This window comes from Phyllobates terribilis, unplaced genomic scaffold (assembly GCF_046119375.1).
Source record: "Phyllobates terribilis strain yellow unplaced genomic scaffold, ASM4611937v1 Scaffold_10__3_contigs__length_209671492, whole genome shotgun sequence".
Lineage (NCBI taxonomy): Eukaryota > Metazoa > Chordata > Amphibia > Anura > Dendrobatidae > Phyllobates > Phyllobates terribilis.
Window position 1 is genome coordinate 75,207,940 of NW_027362770.1, and position 14,206 is coordinate 75,222,145.

The 14,206-nt window shown below is 44.8% G+C and overlaps 1 protein-coding gene across 1 annotated transcript in view; it reads right to left on the reverse strand.

The window, feature by feature from the left end:
* Positions 1–14,206, reverse strand: part of SAR1B (secretion associated Ras related GTPase 1B) — a 463,221-nt gene that overhangs the window by 352,855 nt on the left and 96,160 nt on the right. The window lies entirely within an intron of this gene.

Below are 14,206 nucleotides of genomic sequence, written 5' to 3' on the forward strand. Positions count from 1 at the left end.
TATTGATGATCGTCAAGGCTTTTGGGAGAATACTCTGTAGACTGACGAGGCAAAAGTTGAACTTTTTGGAAAGTGTATGTCCCATTACAGCTGACGTAGAAATAACACAGCATTTCAGAAAAGGAACATCATGCCAACAGTAAAATGTGATGGTCTCGGGCTGTTTTGCTGCTTCAGGACCTGGAAGACTTGCTGTGGTAAATGGAACCATGAATTCTTATGTCTACCAAAAAATCTTGAAGGAGAATGTCCGGCAAGAGGGAATGACTCTCTTTCCCTCTCTGGAAGAAGCTAACATGAAAAGCGTGTCAGGGGCCTTACCTATTGCTCGCAGGTTGTAAGCCCAGCACTACCTCATTGCCTTTTTATGCATTTACTCTGGTGTTGCTCTTCATCATTTCTACTTTATTTAGCACCAGTGCAAATAGAAATACTCCATCAGTGTATGGTATGTTACATGACCACTAGGTCTTATGCACATTGCACTTTATTTATCCTAAAAACATTTGGTGCTTACTGCTGTGATCACCTGATCTATCAAGGAAATTTCCTGCATATACTTCAATTATCTCCAACTTGCATACATCCAATTTTTCAACTGAAGCATGTATATCATCTGTCATCTTAATAATCTGCAGTAGAACTTTAGTAGAATTCTTTATTGGTTTTTGGGCAATTGTGCAACACTTGGTATAATTATTTGTCTGGGTCACCTTAGTACAGTAGTTTCTCTGTATCCATATTCATTTTTTATTTGTATGTCACTTTTAATATTGATACTAAATAAACATAATTGAATTTTATCTTTTGGGCTTAGTACTTTGTTCTTTTGTAGTTCTTTGTAATTTTTTAAGTAACTTTACCCTTGGCCAATGTTATAGGAATGAGAAATAAAAATGTTACAGGTTTCGGAAAATGGTGCCATAAACCATTTTTTTTAAACTTCTTTCACAACATTAAAAAAAATAAATAAATCTATATTAGTTTGGTATCAATATAATCATACTGGCTTGGAGAATCCTGTTACTAGGTCCTTTTTACCATACAATAAATGCTGGAAACGAACAACTCATCTGCTTTTCATCTCCGTCCTTCCAAAAATTGAGGAATTGCATTTACTCACTGGATCTTCATATTACATTGCTGGGTGAGGCACCATTTCAGTTTTCTTCTCAGTTAGCTAGAATATTAGTATTGACCCTGCCAGGAGTCCTTTGGTGACACTTTCCGTATCTCAGTATCATATTGCAGTAAAAAAAAATGGCGCTGCACTTTAATCCTAAACGACACTGCTTAAAAAAATAAAGGGAACACTCAAATAACACATCCTAGAACTGAATGAATTAAATATTCTCATTGAATACTTTGTTCTGTACAAAGTTGAATGTGCTGACAACAAAATCACACAAAAATCATCAATGGAAATCAAATTTATTAACCAATGGAGGCCTGGATTTGGAGTCACCCCCAAAATTAAAGTGGAAAAACACACTACAGGCTCATCCAACTTTGATGTAATGTCCTTAAAACAAGTCAAAATGAGGCTCAGTATTGTGTGTGGCCTCCACGTGCCTGTATGATCTCCCTACAACGCCTGGGCATGCTCCTGATGAGGTTGCGGAAGGTCTCCTGTGGGATCTCCTCCCAGACCTGGACTAAAGCATCCGCCAACTACTGGACAGTCTGTGCAACGTGACATTGGTGGATGGAGCGAGACATGATGTCCCAGATGTGCTCAATCGGATTCAGGTCTGGGGAACGGGCGGGCAAGTCCATAGCTTCAATGCCTTCATCTTTCAGGAACTGCTGACACACTCCAGCCACATGAGGTCTGGCATTGTCCTGCATTAGGAGCAACCCAGGGCGAACCGAACCAGCATATGGTCTCACAAGGGGTCTGAGGATCTTATCTCGGTACCTAATGGCAGTCAGGCTACCTCTGGCGAGCACATGGAGGGCTGTGCGGCCCTCCAAAGAAATGCCACCCCACACAATTACTGACCCACTGCCAAACCGGTCATGCTGAAGGATGTTGCAGGCAGCAGATCGCTCTCCACTGCGTCTCCAGACTCTCACGTCTGTCACATGTGCTCAGTGTGAACCTGCTTTCATCTATGAAGAGCACAGGGCGCCAGTGGCGACTTTGCCAATCCTGGTGTTCTGTGGCAAATGCCAAGCATCCTGCACAGTGATGGGACCCCCATCTGTGGACGTTGGGCCCTCATACCACCCTCATGGAGTCAGTTTCTAACCATTTGTTCAGACACATGCACATTTGTGGCCAGCTGGAGGTCACTTTTCAGGGCTCTGGCAGTGCTCCTCCTGTTCCTCCTTGCACAAAGGCGGAGGTAGAGGTCCTGCAGCTGGGTTGTTGCCCTCCTACGGCCCCCTCCACGTCTCCTGGTGTACTGGCCTGTCTCCTGGTAGCACCTCCAGCCTCTGGACACTACGCTGACAGACACAGCAAACCTTCTTGCCACAGCTTGCATTGATGTGCCATCCTGAATGAGCTGATGAGCTGCGCTACCTGAGCAACTTCTGTGGGTTGTAGAAACCGTCTCATCCTACCACGAGTGTGAAAGCACAACCAACATTCAAAAGTGACCAAAACATCAGCCAGAAAGCATAGGTACTGAGATGTGGTCTGTGGTCCCCACCTGCAGAACCACTCCTTTATTGAGGATGTCTTGATAATTGCCAATAATTTCCATCTATTGTCTATTCCATTTGCACAACAGCAAGTGAAATTGATTGTCAATCAGTGTTGCTTCCTAAGTGGACAGTTTGATTTCACAGAAGTTTGATTTACTTGGAGTTATATTCTGTTTAAGTGTTCCCTTTATTTTTTTGAGCAGTGTATATTAGACGGGGAGGGGAGGAGTGACATCAGACACATGAGCGCAGCCCACATTTACTGCAGCTATAATGCCAGCTAGCAGTACACCTGGTTTTCATGTCAAATGTCAGCAGCTCCTCCCCTTAAGTGTTTAAAAGTTGTAGATATCAAAACTATTTAAATCATTTTTCATAATGTATACCATTAATAAGTATATATTTTCTTAATTAAAACAATATTTTAAAGATTTTAATTGTTTCACATTTTTTATGATACATTCCCTTTAAAGGGATTAATCAACTCTGTAAAATGAGGTTTCGAATTTTTTAAACAAAATCTGCTGAACTTTCTAATATAGGTAGGTGTATTAAAGTTCAACCTTTGTTCATATTTCATCGCCAGTCCCAGAAGTTACATTTAAGGGCTCACTCACATTAGTGTATAAATCGGACAAGTGCAATGTGAGAAAAAAAAAAATCGCATTGCGCTCTGATCAATGTTAGTAAATGAGTCGGTGCTCATATGCAATTTTTTTCTCAGCTTGGATTGGACCGAGAAAAAAACGCAGCATGCTGCGTTTGTCTCCGAAAATCGGATCGCACTCGCCAATCCAAGTCAATGGGTGTGAGAAAAAAAAAAGTCACAGAGAACAGCGTGTGAGCCGGCCAGCTGTGAACTGCAGTAACCTTATGGAGTTCATCGCAGTTCATTGCTGGCGGCTCACACTGAGGTTACCATGAGCACCGCCAGCTATTGACCTGCGGTAACCTGAATGATGTAACTGGAAATTAAAGTCCTGGAAACCTAAGAACCACCTACTCACTCGGACATTTTTACCCTTCTTTTCCCTTAACCATCTCAGAGGGGCATGGTCTGGCACTAGTTTAAACTTACAGCCTAGTAGGTAATACTTTAGCTTATCTACGGCCCATTTTATGGCTAATCATTCTTTCTCAACAATAGCGTCGTTTTTCTCACAGGAAGAGAGCTTCCTGCTCAGATACAGGATGGGATGCTCCTCCCCATTTATCTCTTGAGACAGCACAGCTCCTAAGCCAACTTCTGAAGCATCTGTCTGGATCACCGATTCTTTATTAAAGTTCAGTGCGACAAGGACCGGTTGCTTACATAGTGCCAGCTTCAGCTCTTGGAATGCCGTCTCCATTTCAGCCGTCCATTTGTCCATCGTTGATTTGGTGCGTTTTAGAAGATCCAATAATGGTGCGGCCATCATGGCAAAATTTGGGATAAACTGCCGATAATATCCCACAATTCAAAGAAACGCTCTCACCTGCTTCTTGGAGAGCAGTTGCGGCCACTACTCGACTGCCTCGACCTAGTTTACTTGAGGCTTGATTCCGCCTCTACCGATGACATAGCCTAAGTACTTGGCCTCTTCTTTCCCAATGGCACATTTTTTTCTGATTTTTAGTAAACCCTGCCTTTCTCAGAGCATCTAGAATTGCCTGTACCTTTGGTAGATGACTAGAGCAGTCTGGGCTAAAGACCACAATGTCATCAAGGTAGGCTGCGGCATACTTCTTATGTGGAGCTAGGATCCAATCCATGGCCCTCTGCAAGGTGGCTGGGTTCCCCTGCAGTCCTAAAGGCATTCTAGTGTACTAAAAAAAAAAATACCCATCAGTGGGTCGAGAAGGTTGCCTTCTCCTTGGCCCTCTGGGACATGGGGATCTGCCAGTAGCCCTTCGTCAGGTCGAGGGTGGTAACGTACCTTGCAGGTCCAAGCCTCTCAATGATTTCATAGATGCAGTGCATCGGGTATGCGTCACACTTGGATACTTCATTCAGCCTGCGGTAGTCCTTGCAAAATATCCACTCCCCGTCGGGCTTTGACATGAGAACAACTGGACATGACCATCCACTCTTGTACTCCTCTACACGCCAAGGTTTAACATTCTCTTCTCCACCACCTCATACGGATCTTGCCACTTGGCCAAGAACTTGCTCTCAACTATGCGAATAAGCATCAGAACACGGTCCCCAGGCTGGAACTGCCTCAATCTCTGATCGGTTATACACCCTTGCCTGTGCCTCCTGTACCTGGAGGAGATGCATCTTCATGATAGGCATCACTTTTGTCATTCTCTCCTGCATCTGGGTGACATGTTCTATGATGCCCCTGTGTAGTGTAACCTTGGCTTCCCAGGTTTCCTTAGCAATATCCAAGAGCCCTCGCAGATGTCTACCATACAGAAGTTTGAATGGGGAGAAGCCAGTAGAGGCTTGAGGAACCTCCCTGATGGAGAAGAACAGGAATGGAAGCAGGTAGTCCAAGTCTCGACCATTCTTCTACATAACCTTCTTGAGCATCGCCTTTAAGGTCTTATTAAAGAGCTCCACTACTCCATCTGTCTATGGATAGTAAACTGAGGTTCATAGCTGGGCAATCTGGAGGACCTTACACAGCTCTTTCATCACTTTGCTCATGAAGTAGGTTCCCTGATCTGTCAATATCTCCTTTGGCAGGCCCATCCTGGAAAAATATGGACAAACTCCCCCGCTATACTTTTGGCCGAGGAGTTCCTTAGTGGTACTCCTTCTGTGTACCAGGTCACATAGTCCAGGACCACTAGAATGTATTGATGTCCCCATGCTGATTTAACTAAGGGACTCACTAGGTCTATGGCAATTCTCTCAAATGGGACCTCTATCATAGGTAATGGGACTATGGAATTGAGAAGAGGGAGCAGTTATCTGGCAGATGGGGCAGGGCCTACAATAATCTAGGAACTCCCGGTAACATCGGGGACAATAGAACCTCCTTATTATCCTCTCCTAAGTTTTCTTGACCCCCAGATGTCCTCCCAAAACATGTGAATGAGCCATTTCTGAAACTCTCTACTGGTAGGGTCCTGGAACTAAGAACTGATCCACTATATCACCACCCCTCAGTTTGGCTACCCGATACAACAACTCCCCTTTAATTGCAAAGTGGGGGAATTTGGTGTCTGCCCCGGCTCTTGAGCAACCCCATTACAGACAGTAACATTGTGAAATGCCCCCTTTAAGGTCAGGTCCTGAACTTGTGCAGTCCAAAAGTTCTCTCCGGACACTTCTAAATGAGGGAAGTTGACCTCCTCGGTCACCATCTCGTCCTCTTCCAGGGGAATTCATCCACCTTGGATTTCGATGAGGTTTCTTCCCGAGGAATCTGACTTTTGTCTGAGTGACTTGATGCAGCCCCCTTTTCCCCGCAAGTCCCAAAACAAGGAAAAATCCCACCCCAATATGACGGGATGTATCAGGTCCTTGACCACCCCTACCTCATGGGACTGGGCACCACAGTCTGTTCCCATGGTTACTCAGGCCACAGGGTAGTCCTTGGCGTTCCCATGTATGCAGCGAATGCCCAAGGTTTGGCAGGAATCAACTGCTGGGGAAGGTTAGCACTGATTAGGGTCACCAGACTCCCAGAGTCCAATAGTACAAGCACCCTAACCCCATTAATGGACAAGGCACACGACTGTGTCCTCTCACCGGGTTGACAGTCCACACTACAAGCCAGATAGGTGTAATAGGAAAAACGTCCAGCTAGGCTGCAATCCATTGATTCAAGGGACATATGACACCAGGCAGCTATGTGTCCAGGATTGTGACATCGCAGCAGACCAAGTGCTTTACTACAGCCTTTGGCGGACTCTCAGTGGGACTGGGACGCTCCCAGTTTGTGGCTCTAGACCCCCTCCGTGGTGAACCCGCACCCCTTTGCGTATTAACAGTATGGGAAAGTGACATTGTCAAGTTTCCTGTGTGATTTCAGAATTGGTGCATTTAAAGGATTCGCTATTTCTGGGGCGACTGAGGGCTGATGTTATTAATCTCGGAAGGGCCAATATCTATTGGCTCTTCTAAGCCTATTAGTAACAGACCGCAGCAGTCTGATTAGCCTTTGTTGGTTATTAAAAATATAGGGGACCCCATGGCCTTTTTTTGTTGGGTTCCCCCTTTTTAATAACCAGTAAAGGCTATGTAGACAGCTGTGAGCTGATATTAATAGGCTTGGAAGATCCATGGATATTGACCTCTTCTAAGAATAATAACATTAGCTCACAGCTGTATTCTTTCTCTTAGCTGGTTATTAAAAAAAGAGGGATCGTATGCCATTTTTTTAAATTATTTAATAGGTTCTTTCTATCTGTATATCTGTCTCTCTACATAAGATTGCTTTATTAGTTTGTAAAGCATACTAGGTGAGAAAAATCACATTGTACTCGAATGACACTCAAATGATACTTGTCCTACTTTTCTGGATCAACATCGGACCTATTCTTTATTAGAGTTGAGCCACCCCCATAGTGTTCGGGTTTGGTTCATCGAACACCGGTGTGTTCACCGAACTGTTCGTCGAACACCGTCAAACACCGTTAAATCCAATGGCAGGCAAACAAAAACACATTGAAACACATTGAAAACACCTTCAAAGGTGTCCAAAAGCTGACAAACTGCTCAGAAGACACAACTAACACATAGAGATGAGCGTTGTTCTACTCGAACTGTTCGCCAATCTCAAATTCGAGCTGTTTTGGGCGGTGTTCGAGCCGTTCGGCGAACACGAACGATTTGAGAAAAATTCGGCTGTTCGAGGTTATGTTCGATAACTGTTCGTGCACCAAAATCATAACTGGATTTTTTCTCAGTAATGATGAAAATTAATGTTAATATGCAGTTTGAGTGTACAGCGGGGTGGGGGGAGGGGCAGGGGATGGATCTCTGCAGGAATAATGAAGATCTCCATTTTTTTTTCTCTTTCCCGCATTTACAGTGGGGAGGTGCAATCTGTCAGCCTATCAGCAGCGCACACACGGAGCGAAGTGCTTTTTTTCACACAAGCAAGGGCATGTGTCATTGGCAGTGTATGTCACATGTCCTTGCCCTATAAGACCAAGCCATTTTCCCCGTCGCCACCATTTTCTCACTGCTGCAGCTGCGTGTTAGACGGCACCGCTGTTGCTGTGTGCGCTATACCTTGTTAATTTCAAGCCAATTTTCGCACAAATCTACAGATAGCTTGGGAGTAGGGAATAGTTGTGATTGCAGTCCTTTTAAGGACTAGGTTACAGCATTTCCTACGACTTTTATCAGGCAGGTCTGTGCTCTTAAATAGATAGGTTGTGGGAGTAAATTCCTATCAGTTTTTGCCAGGCAGGTCTGTGCCAGTGCTGTGCAAGTTTTTTTACAGCATTTGGCTGAATCTAGCAAAGCTAATCCTTTTTGGCCTATTGCAGAGTGTGTTAGTCAGTGGAGTAGCCTATCTGTGTTGCAAGATATACCACCTGTGTATAGAATACCAATTTTTTTACTGCACCTAGTGAAGTAAAATCGTTTGGGCATAGCATCATTCTATTAGTCCATCTATACTGACCTCCATCAGGTTGCAAATTGAATATAATTTTTTTCTGCATCTAGCTCTGAAAAAATATTTGGCCTTCTAGCAGTGTGTGGGACTTTCTCTATTAGTCCATCTATACTGACCTCCATCAGGTTGCAAACTGGATATATTTTTTTCTGCATCTACCTCTGAAAAAATATTGGGCTTGTAGCTGTGTGTGGGACTTGTTCTATTAATCCATCTATACAGACCTCCATCAGGTTGCAAACTGAATATAATTTTTTTCTGCATCTACCTCTGAAAAAATATTTGGGATTCTAGCTGTGTGTAGGACTTTTTCTATTACGCCATCTATACTGACCTCCATCAGGTTGCAAATTGAATATAATTTTTTTCTGCATCTAGCTCTGAAAAAATATTGGGCTTCTAGCTGTGTGTGGGACTTGTTGTAGTAGTCCATCTATACTGACCTCCATCAGGTTGCAAACTGAATATATTTTTTTCTGCATCTACCTCTGAAAAAATATTGGGCTTCTAGCTGTGTGTGGGACTTGTTCTATTACTCCATCTATACTGACCTCCATCAGGTTGCAAATTGAATATAATTTTTTTCTGCATCTAGCTCTGAAAAAATATTGGGCTTCTAGCTGTGTGTGGGACTTGTTGTATTAGTCCATCTATACTGACCTCCATCAGGTTGCAAACTGAATATATTTTTTTCTGCATCTACCTCTGAAAAAATATTGGGCTTCTAGCTGTATGTGGGACTTGTTCTATTAATCCATCTATACAGACCTCCATCAGGTTGCAAACTGAATATAATTTTTTTCTGCATCTAGCTCTGAAAAAATATTTGGCCTTCTAGCAGTGTGTGGGACTTTCTCTATTAGTCCATCTATACTGACCTCCATCAGGTTGCAAATTAAAAATAATTTTTATCTGCATCTACCTCTGAAAAAATATTTGGGCTTCTAGCTGTGTGTGGGACTTGTTCTATTACTCCATCTATACTGACCTCCATCAGGTTGCAAATTGAATATAATTTTTTTCTGCATCTAGCTCTGAAAAAATATTGGGCTTCTAGCTGTGTGTGGGACTTGTTGTATTAGTCCATCTATACTGACCTCCATCAGGTTGCAAACTGAATATATTTTTTTCTGCATCTACCTCTGAAAAAATATTGGGCTTCTAGCTGTGTTTGGGACTTGTTCTATTAATCCATCTATACAGACCTCCATCAGGTTGCAAACTGAATATAATTTTTTTCTGCATCTAGCTCTGAAAAAATATTTGGCCTTCTAGCAGTGTGTGGGACTTTTTCTATTAGTCCATCTATACTGACCTCCATCAGTTTGCAAATTAAAAATAATTTTTATCTGCATCTAGCTCTGAAAAAATATTTGGGCTTCTAGCAGTGTGTGGGACTTGTTCTATTAGTCCACCTATACTGACCTCCATCAGGTTGCAAATTCAAAATAATTTTTTGTCTGCATCTAGCTCTGAAAAAATATTTGGCCTTCTAGCAGTGTGTGGGACTTTCTCTATTAGTCCATCTATACTGACCTCCATCAGGTTGCAAACTGAATATTTTTTTTTCTGCATCTACCTCTGAAAAAATATTTGGGCTTCTAGCTGTGTGTGGGACTTGTTCTATTAGTCCATCTATACTGACCTCCATCAGGTTGCAAATTGAATATAATTTTTTTCTGCATCTAACCCAGCCAATAGTTTTGGCCTAATACCACAGTTTGGCCACTCAGCTCGGCTCGGTTCCCATCCATTGTTTTTTTGTGCAAACAACTCCAGAGTTGTGAATTAGTTAACCACCAAAATGAGTGGAAAAAGGCCTGCTGCTGGTGGAAAGGGGAATAGGCGTGTTGGGAAGGGGAAAAAAGGTTGTGTCCGTGGGGTAGGTGTTAAAGCAACAGTAACATCTGCAGAAGAAAGACCATCTTCCAGCCAAACTAAAATGTCTACTTCTTTTAGCGAACAATGTGATAAGATCCCTTTCTTACGGCCACGCCAATCGCTACAAATTCCAGATGAGGCACAAAAACAGCAGGTGCTTCAACGGATATCAAGTGCTCCTTTAAGTGGGCTCTCCTCCACATCAACTTCAACATCACAAATACTCCAGTCCTCAAAGGTGTCACCCCAATCGCACTTGCTTCCTCACAGCTCCCAAATCTCCAGCTGCCCGTCTGAGTATGAGGTAGAACAGATGGTTGAGTCTGCAGAGCTGTTTACTCATACTATAGCCTGGGAATCAGAGGTCGACTCCAGCGCTTCTGTGAATCCAGACAAGGAAATGATCTGCACTGATGCCCAGAATCTTTATGAGTCGGATCCAGGACCAGACGCAGAAGGTTCTGACCATAATGTAGACCCTCATTCCCAAACTGTAACTCCTGTTGGTGGAGACAATGAGGAAGACGATGATGAGACTCAAATACCTGATTGGAGCGACAACTTTAGTTTTTTGTCAGGGCAGGAACAGGTTGGCTCTGAGGACGACGGGTGTGATAACGCACAGGGTGATGATGATGCGGTTGGAAATCCCACTTACTGTCAACCCACAGTCAGCCAAGAGATGAGGTCAGCAGAGGAGGTGGAGGAAGATGCTAGTGACGACGAGGTCAGGTTGCGCCTTCCTGGACAGAGACGTAGTACTGGAAGCACGTCAACAACTGCATCCTCAAACACAACTCTGCCTCTCACCACAAGTCGTGGTGGCTCTTCAGGTCGCATGGGTGCTAAGCCTTGCATAGCCTGGGCATTTTTTCAGATCGATAAAGATGACCCAACTCGTGTTATCTGTAACATTTGTCAGCAAAAGCTAAGTAGAGGCCAAAAAATACATAGTTTGAGTACTTCATGCATGAACCGGCACATGGACATGAAGCATAAGTTGCAGTGGGAAGCTCAGTGTGCTACAATGCGGCCTAGCCGGCCGGGCCAACCGCCGTCTGCCATATCTTGTGCATCCGCGGCCTCTTCATCCTCTGTGACTGGGGGGACAGCAGTCACACCTGTTTTGGGGCGCAGACCTGCCACCTCTTTACCCGCAACAGCCAGCGTGATTGGCAGGTCATCATTTTATTTGGAGGTGGTAACACCAGCTGGTGTTGAGCGCTGTCCGACATCGATAGCACCACCTTTGGATCAAGGCAACCTAACATGTCCGCCTGCATCTTCCTCACAGACCGGCAGTTTGCCGGGTACACCCTTATCAACCCCGTCTAAGCACAATAGTCCGCCCTCGGTCCCTCAGATGTGGACAAGTAAAAGACCATTTCCTCCTAGCCATGAGAAAACTAAGAGGTTGAATTTCACCATCTGCAAGCTCTTGGCTACAGAAATGCTGCCTTTCCGCCTGGTGGACACAGAGGATTTTCGAGACCTTATGTCCGTCGCAGTGCCCCAGTACCAGATGCCCAGTCGGCACTACTTCTCAAAGAAAGGTGTGCCTGCGCTCCACCAGCATGTCGCACACAACATCACCACTTCTTTGAGAAACTCTGTGTGTGACAGGGTGCATTTCACCACAGACACTTGGACGAGTAGGCATGGACAGGGGCGTTACATGTCACTGACTGGGCACTGGGTAACTATGGTGACAGCAGGACAAGGGGCTGCTGTCCAAGTCTTGCCGTCCCCACGAGTTGTGCGTCAATCCTCTTTATGTCAAAGTTCCTCCACTGCTTCTGCCTCCTCAACCTCCTCTCAGTCTTCCACCTGCACCCAAAGCCTGTCTGGTCATGCCACAAGCTTTCTAACTGCGCAGAAGGGATCCTGCACACCTCCTTACTATGCTGGCAGTAGGGCTCAACGTCATCAGGCGGTTTTTACTTTGAAATGTCTGGGAAATGTGAGTCACACAGCTGAGGAGTTGTGGTCAGCTCTGGAGAACCAATTTCATGAATGGTTGTCTCCACTGGACCTGAAACCAGGGAAGGCCGTGTGCGACAATGCTGCAAACCTGGGTGCGGCCCTTCGCCGGGGCAATGTCACACACGTGCCTTGTATGGCTCACGTGTTGAACCTGGTTGTCCAGCAATTTTTAGCCTGTTATCCCAGACTAGATGGCCTTCTGCAGAGGGCACGGTCGCTGTGTGCTCACTTCCGCCGTTCGCTCAGCGATTTACATCTCTACAGAACTCGTTGGGCCTGCCACTTCACCGGCTAAAATGCGATGTGCCTACCCGGTGGAATTCAACTCTGCACATGTTGCAGCGACTGTGGCAGCACCGACAAGCCCTGGTGCAATACGTTCTGACGTATAGCCTGGGCCAACGAGATCCAGACGTGGGTCAAATCACGCTGGAGGAGTGGTCTCAGATCAGGGACCTATGCACCCTTCTGCACAGTTTTGAAATGGCGATGAAGATGTTTAGTGCTGACGATGCCATTATCAGCATGACTATTCCGGTGATTTACATGCTGGAGCACATGTTAAACAGAATTCGGAGTCAGGTGGTGGCACAAGAGGAGGTGGAGGAAGTAGAGGAGGAGGAGTTGTATGCGGAAGGGCTAACATCTGCAAGGTCCAGACGGTCGGCAGCACCAAGGCGGCAGGCATGTGAGGGTGGGGGAGATGGTTTTACCAGGGCGCATGGTAGCAGCCAAACTAGTGAGGAAGGTGCAAGAGCCCAGGAAGAAGTGGAGGACGAACTGATGGAAGACTCATCAGATGAGGGAGACCTTGATCACATTTCTGTTGTGCGAGGTTGGGGGGAGAGGACAGAGGAAGGAAGCATGATTGTTACCTCGCCACCAACACAACAGGGACTTGGTGCTCCTGGATGCGCAACACACATGAGTGCCTTCTTGCTGCACTACCTGCAACATGACCCTCGAATTGGGAGAATTAGAAATAATCCTGACTACTGGGTTGCCACACTGTTAGATCCCCGGTACAAAAGTAAATTTGCAGAAATTATTCCACGCATGCAGGAGTATCAGCAGAGACTGTTGCAGAATCTTACATGTGCTTTTCCACAAAACACCAGTGGTGCACGTAGTGAATCTCACAGTTCCAACTTGCCAACCGTGGGACCGTCAAGTGTTCAGCACTCAAACCATAACAGAACCACAGTATCTGCTGGTAACATTAATTTTGCGCAATCATTTCACCACTTTTTTAGCCCATCCTTTGCAAGGCCACAGGAGACAAGAAGTCTGACACATAGTCAACGCCTAGAGACGATGGTACAGGAGTATCTCCAAGTAAACATTGAAGCCATGACTGTGTCACTGGACCCTTGCTCTTTTTGGGCTTCCAATCTGGATAAATGGCCGGAGCTAGCCACTTGCGCCTTGGAGATCTTGTCATGCCCCGCAGCCAGCGTTCTGTCTGAACGTGTGTTCAGCGCTGCTGGTGGTGTGCTGACAGATAAGCGCACGCGGCTCTCCACTGATAATGTAGACAGACTCACGTTCATAAAGATGAACAAATCATGGATCCGAAACGACTTTTCTACCCCTGTGTCATCCTTGGGAGAGTAAAAGATGGATGATTGGTTAAAATCACCCTACCAACCGTTTTAAGCTTTCAAATTACTAATCATGTTTATCTGTATCTTGGCTGGAAAATAATTTGGGCTTTGTAGCAGTGCGCAGCACTGATTCTATTAGGCCATCTATAATAAGCTCCACCAGATTTAAAATTACTAATCATGTTTATCTGTATCTTGGCTGGAAAATAATTTGGACTTTGTAGCAGTGTGCAGCACTGATCCTATTAGGCCATCTATACTAAGCTCCACCAGATTTAAAATTAATAATAATTTTTAGCTGCATCTAGCCCGGAAAATAATTTTGGGGCTCCGAGATGCGCAAGACACATAAGTGCCTTCTTGCTGCACTACCTGCAACATGACCTTCATATTGTCAGAATTCGAAGTAATCATGACTACTGGGTTGCCACACTCTTAGATCCGCCAAACTTTTCGATCAACCTTTTCATTTTAATAAAGACCAAAAAAATTTTTGAAATTATAAGCATTAGCAGGTTATTAGAA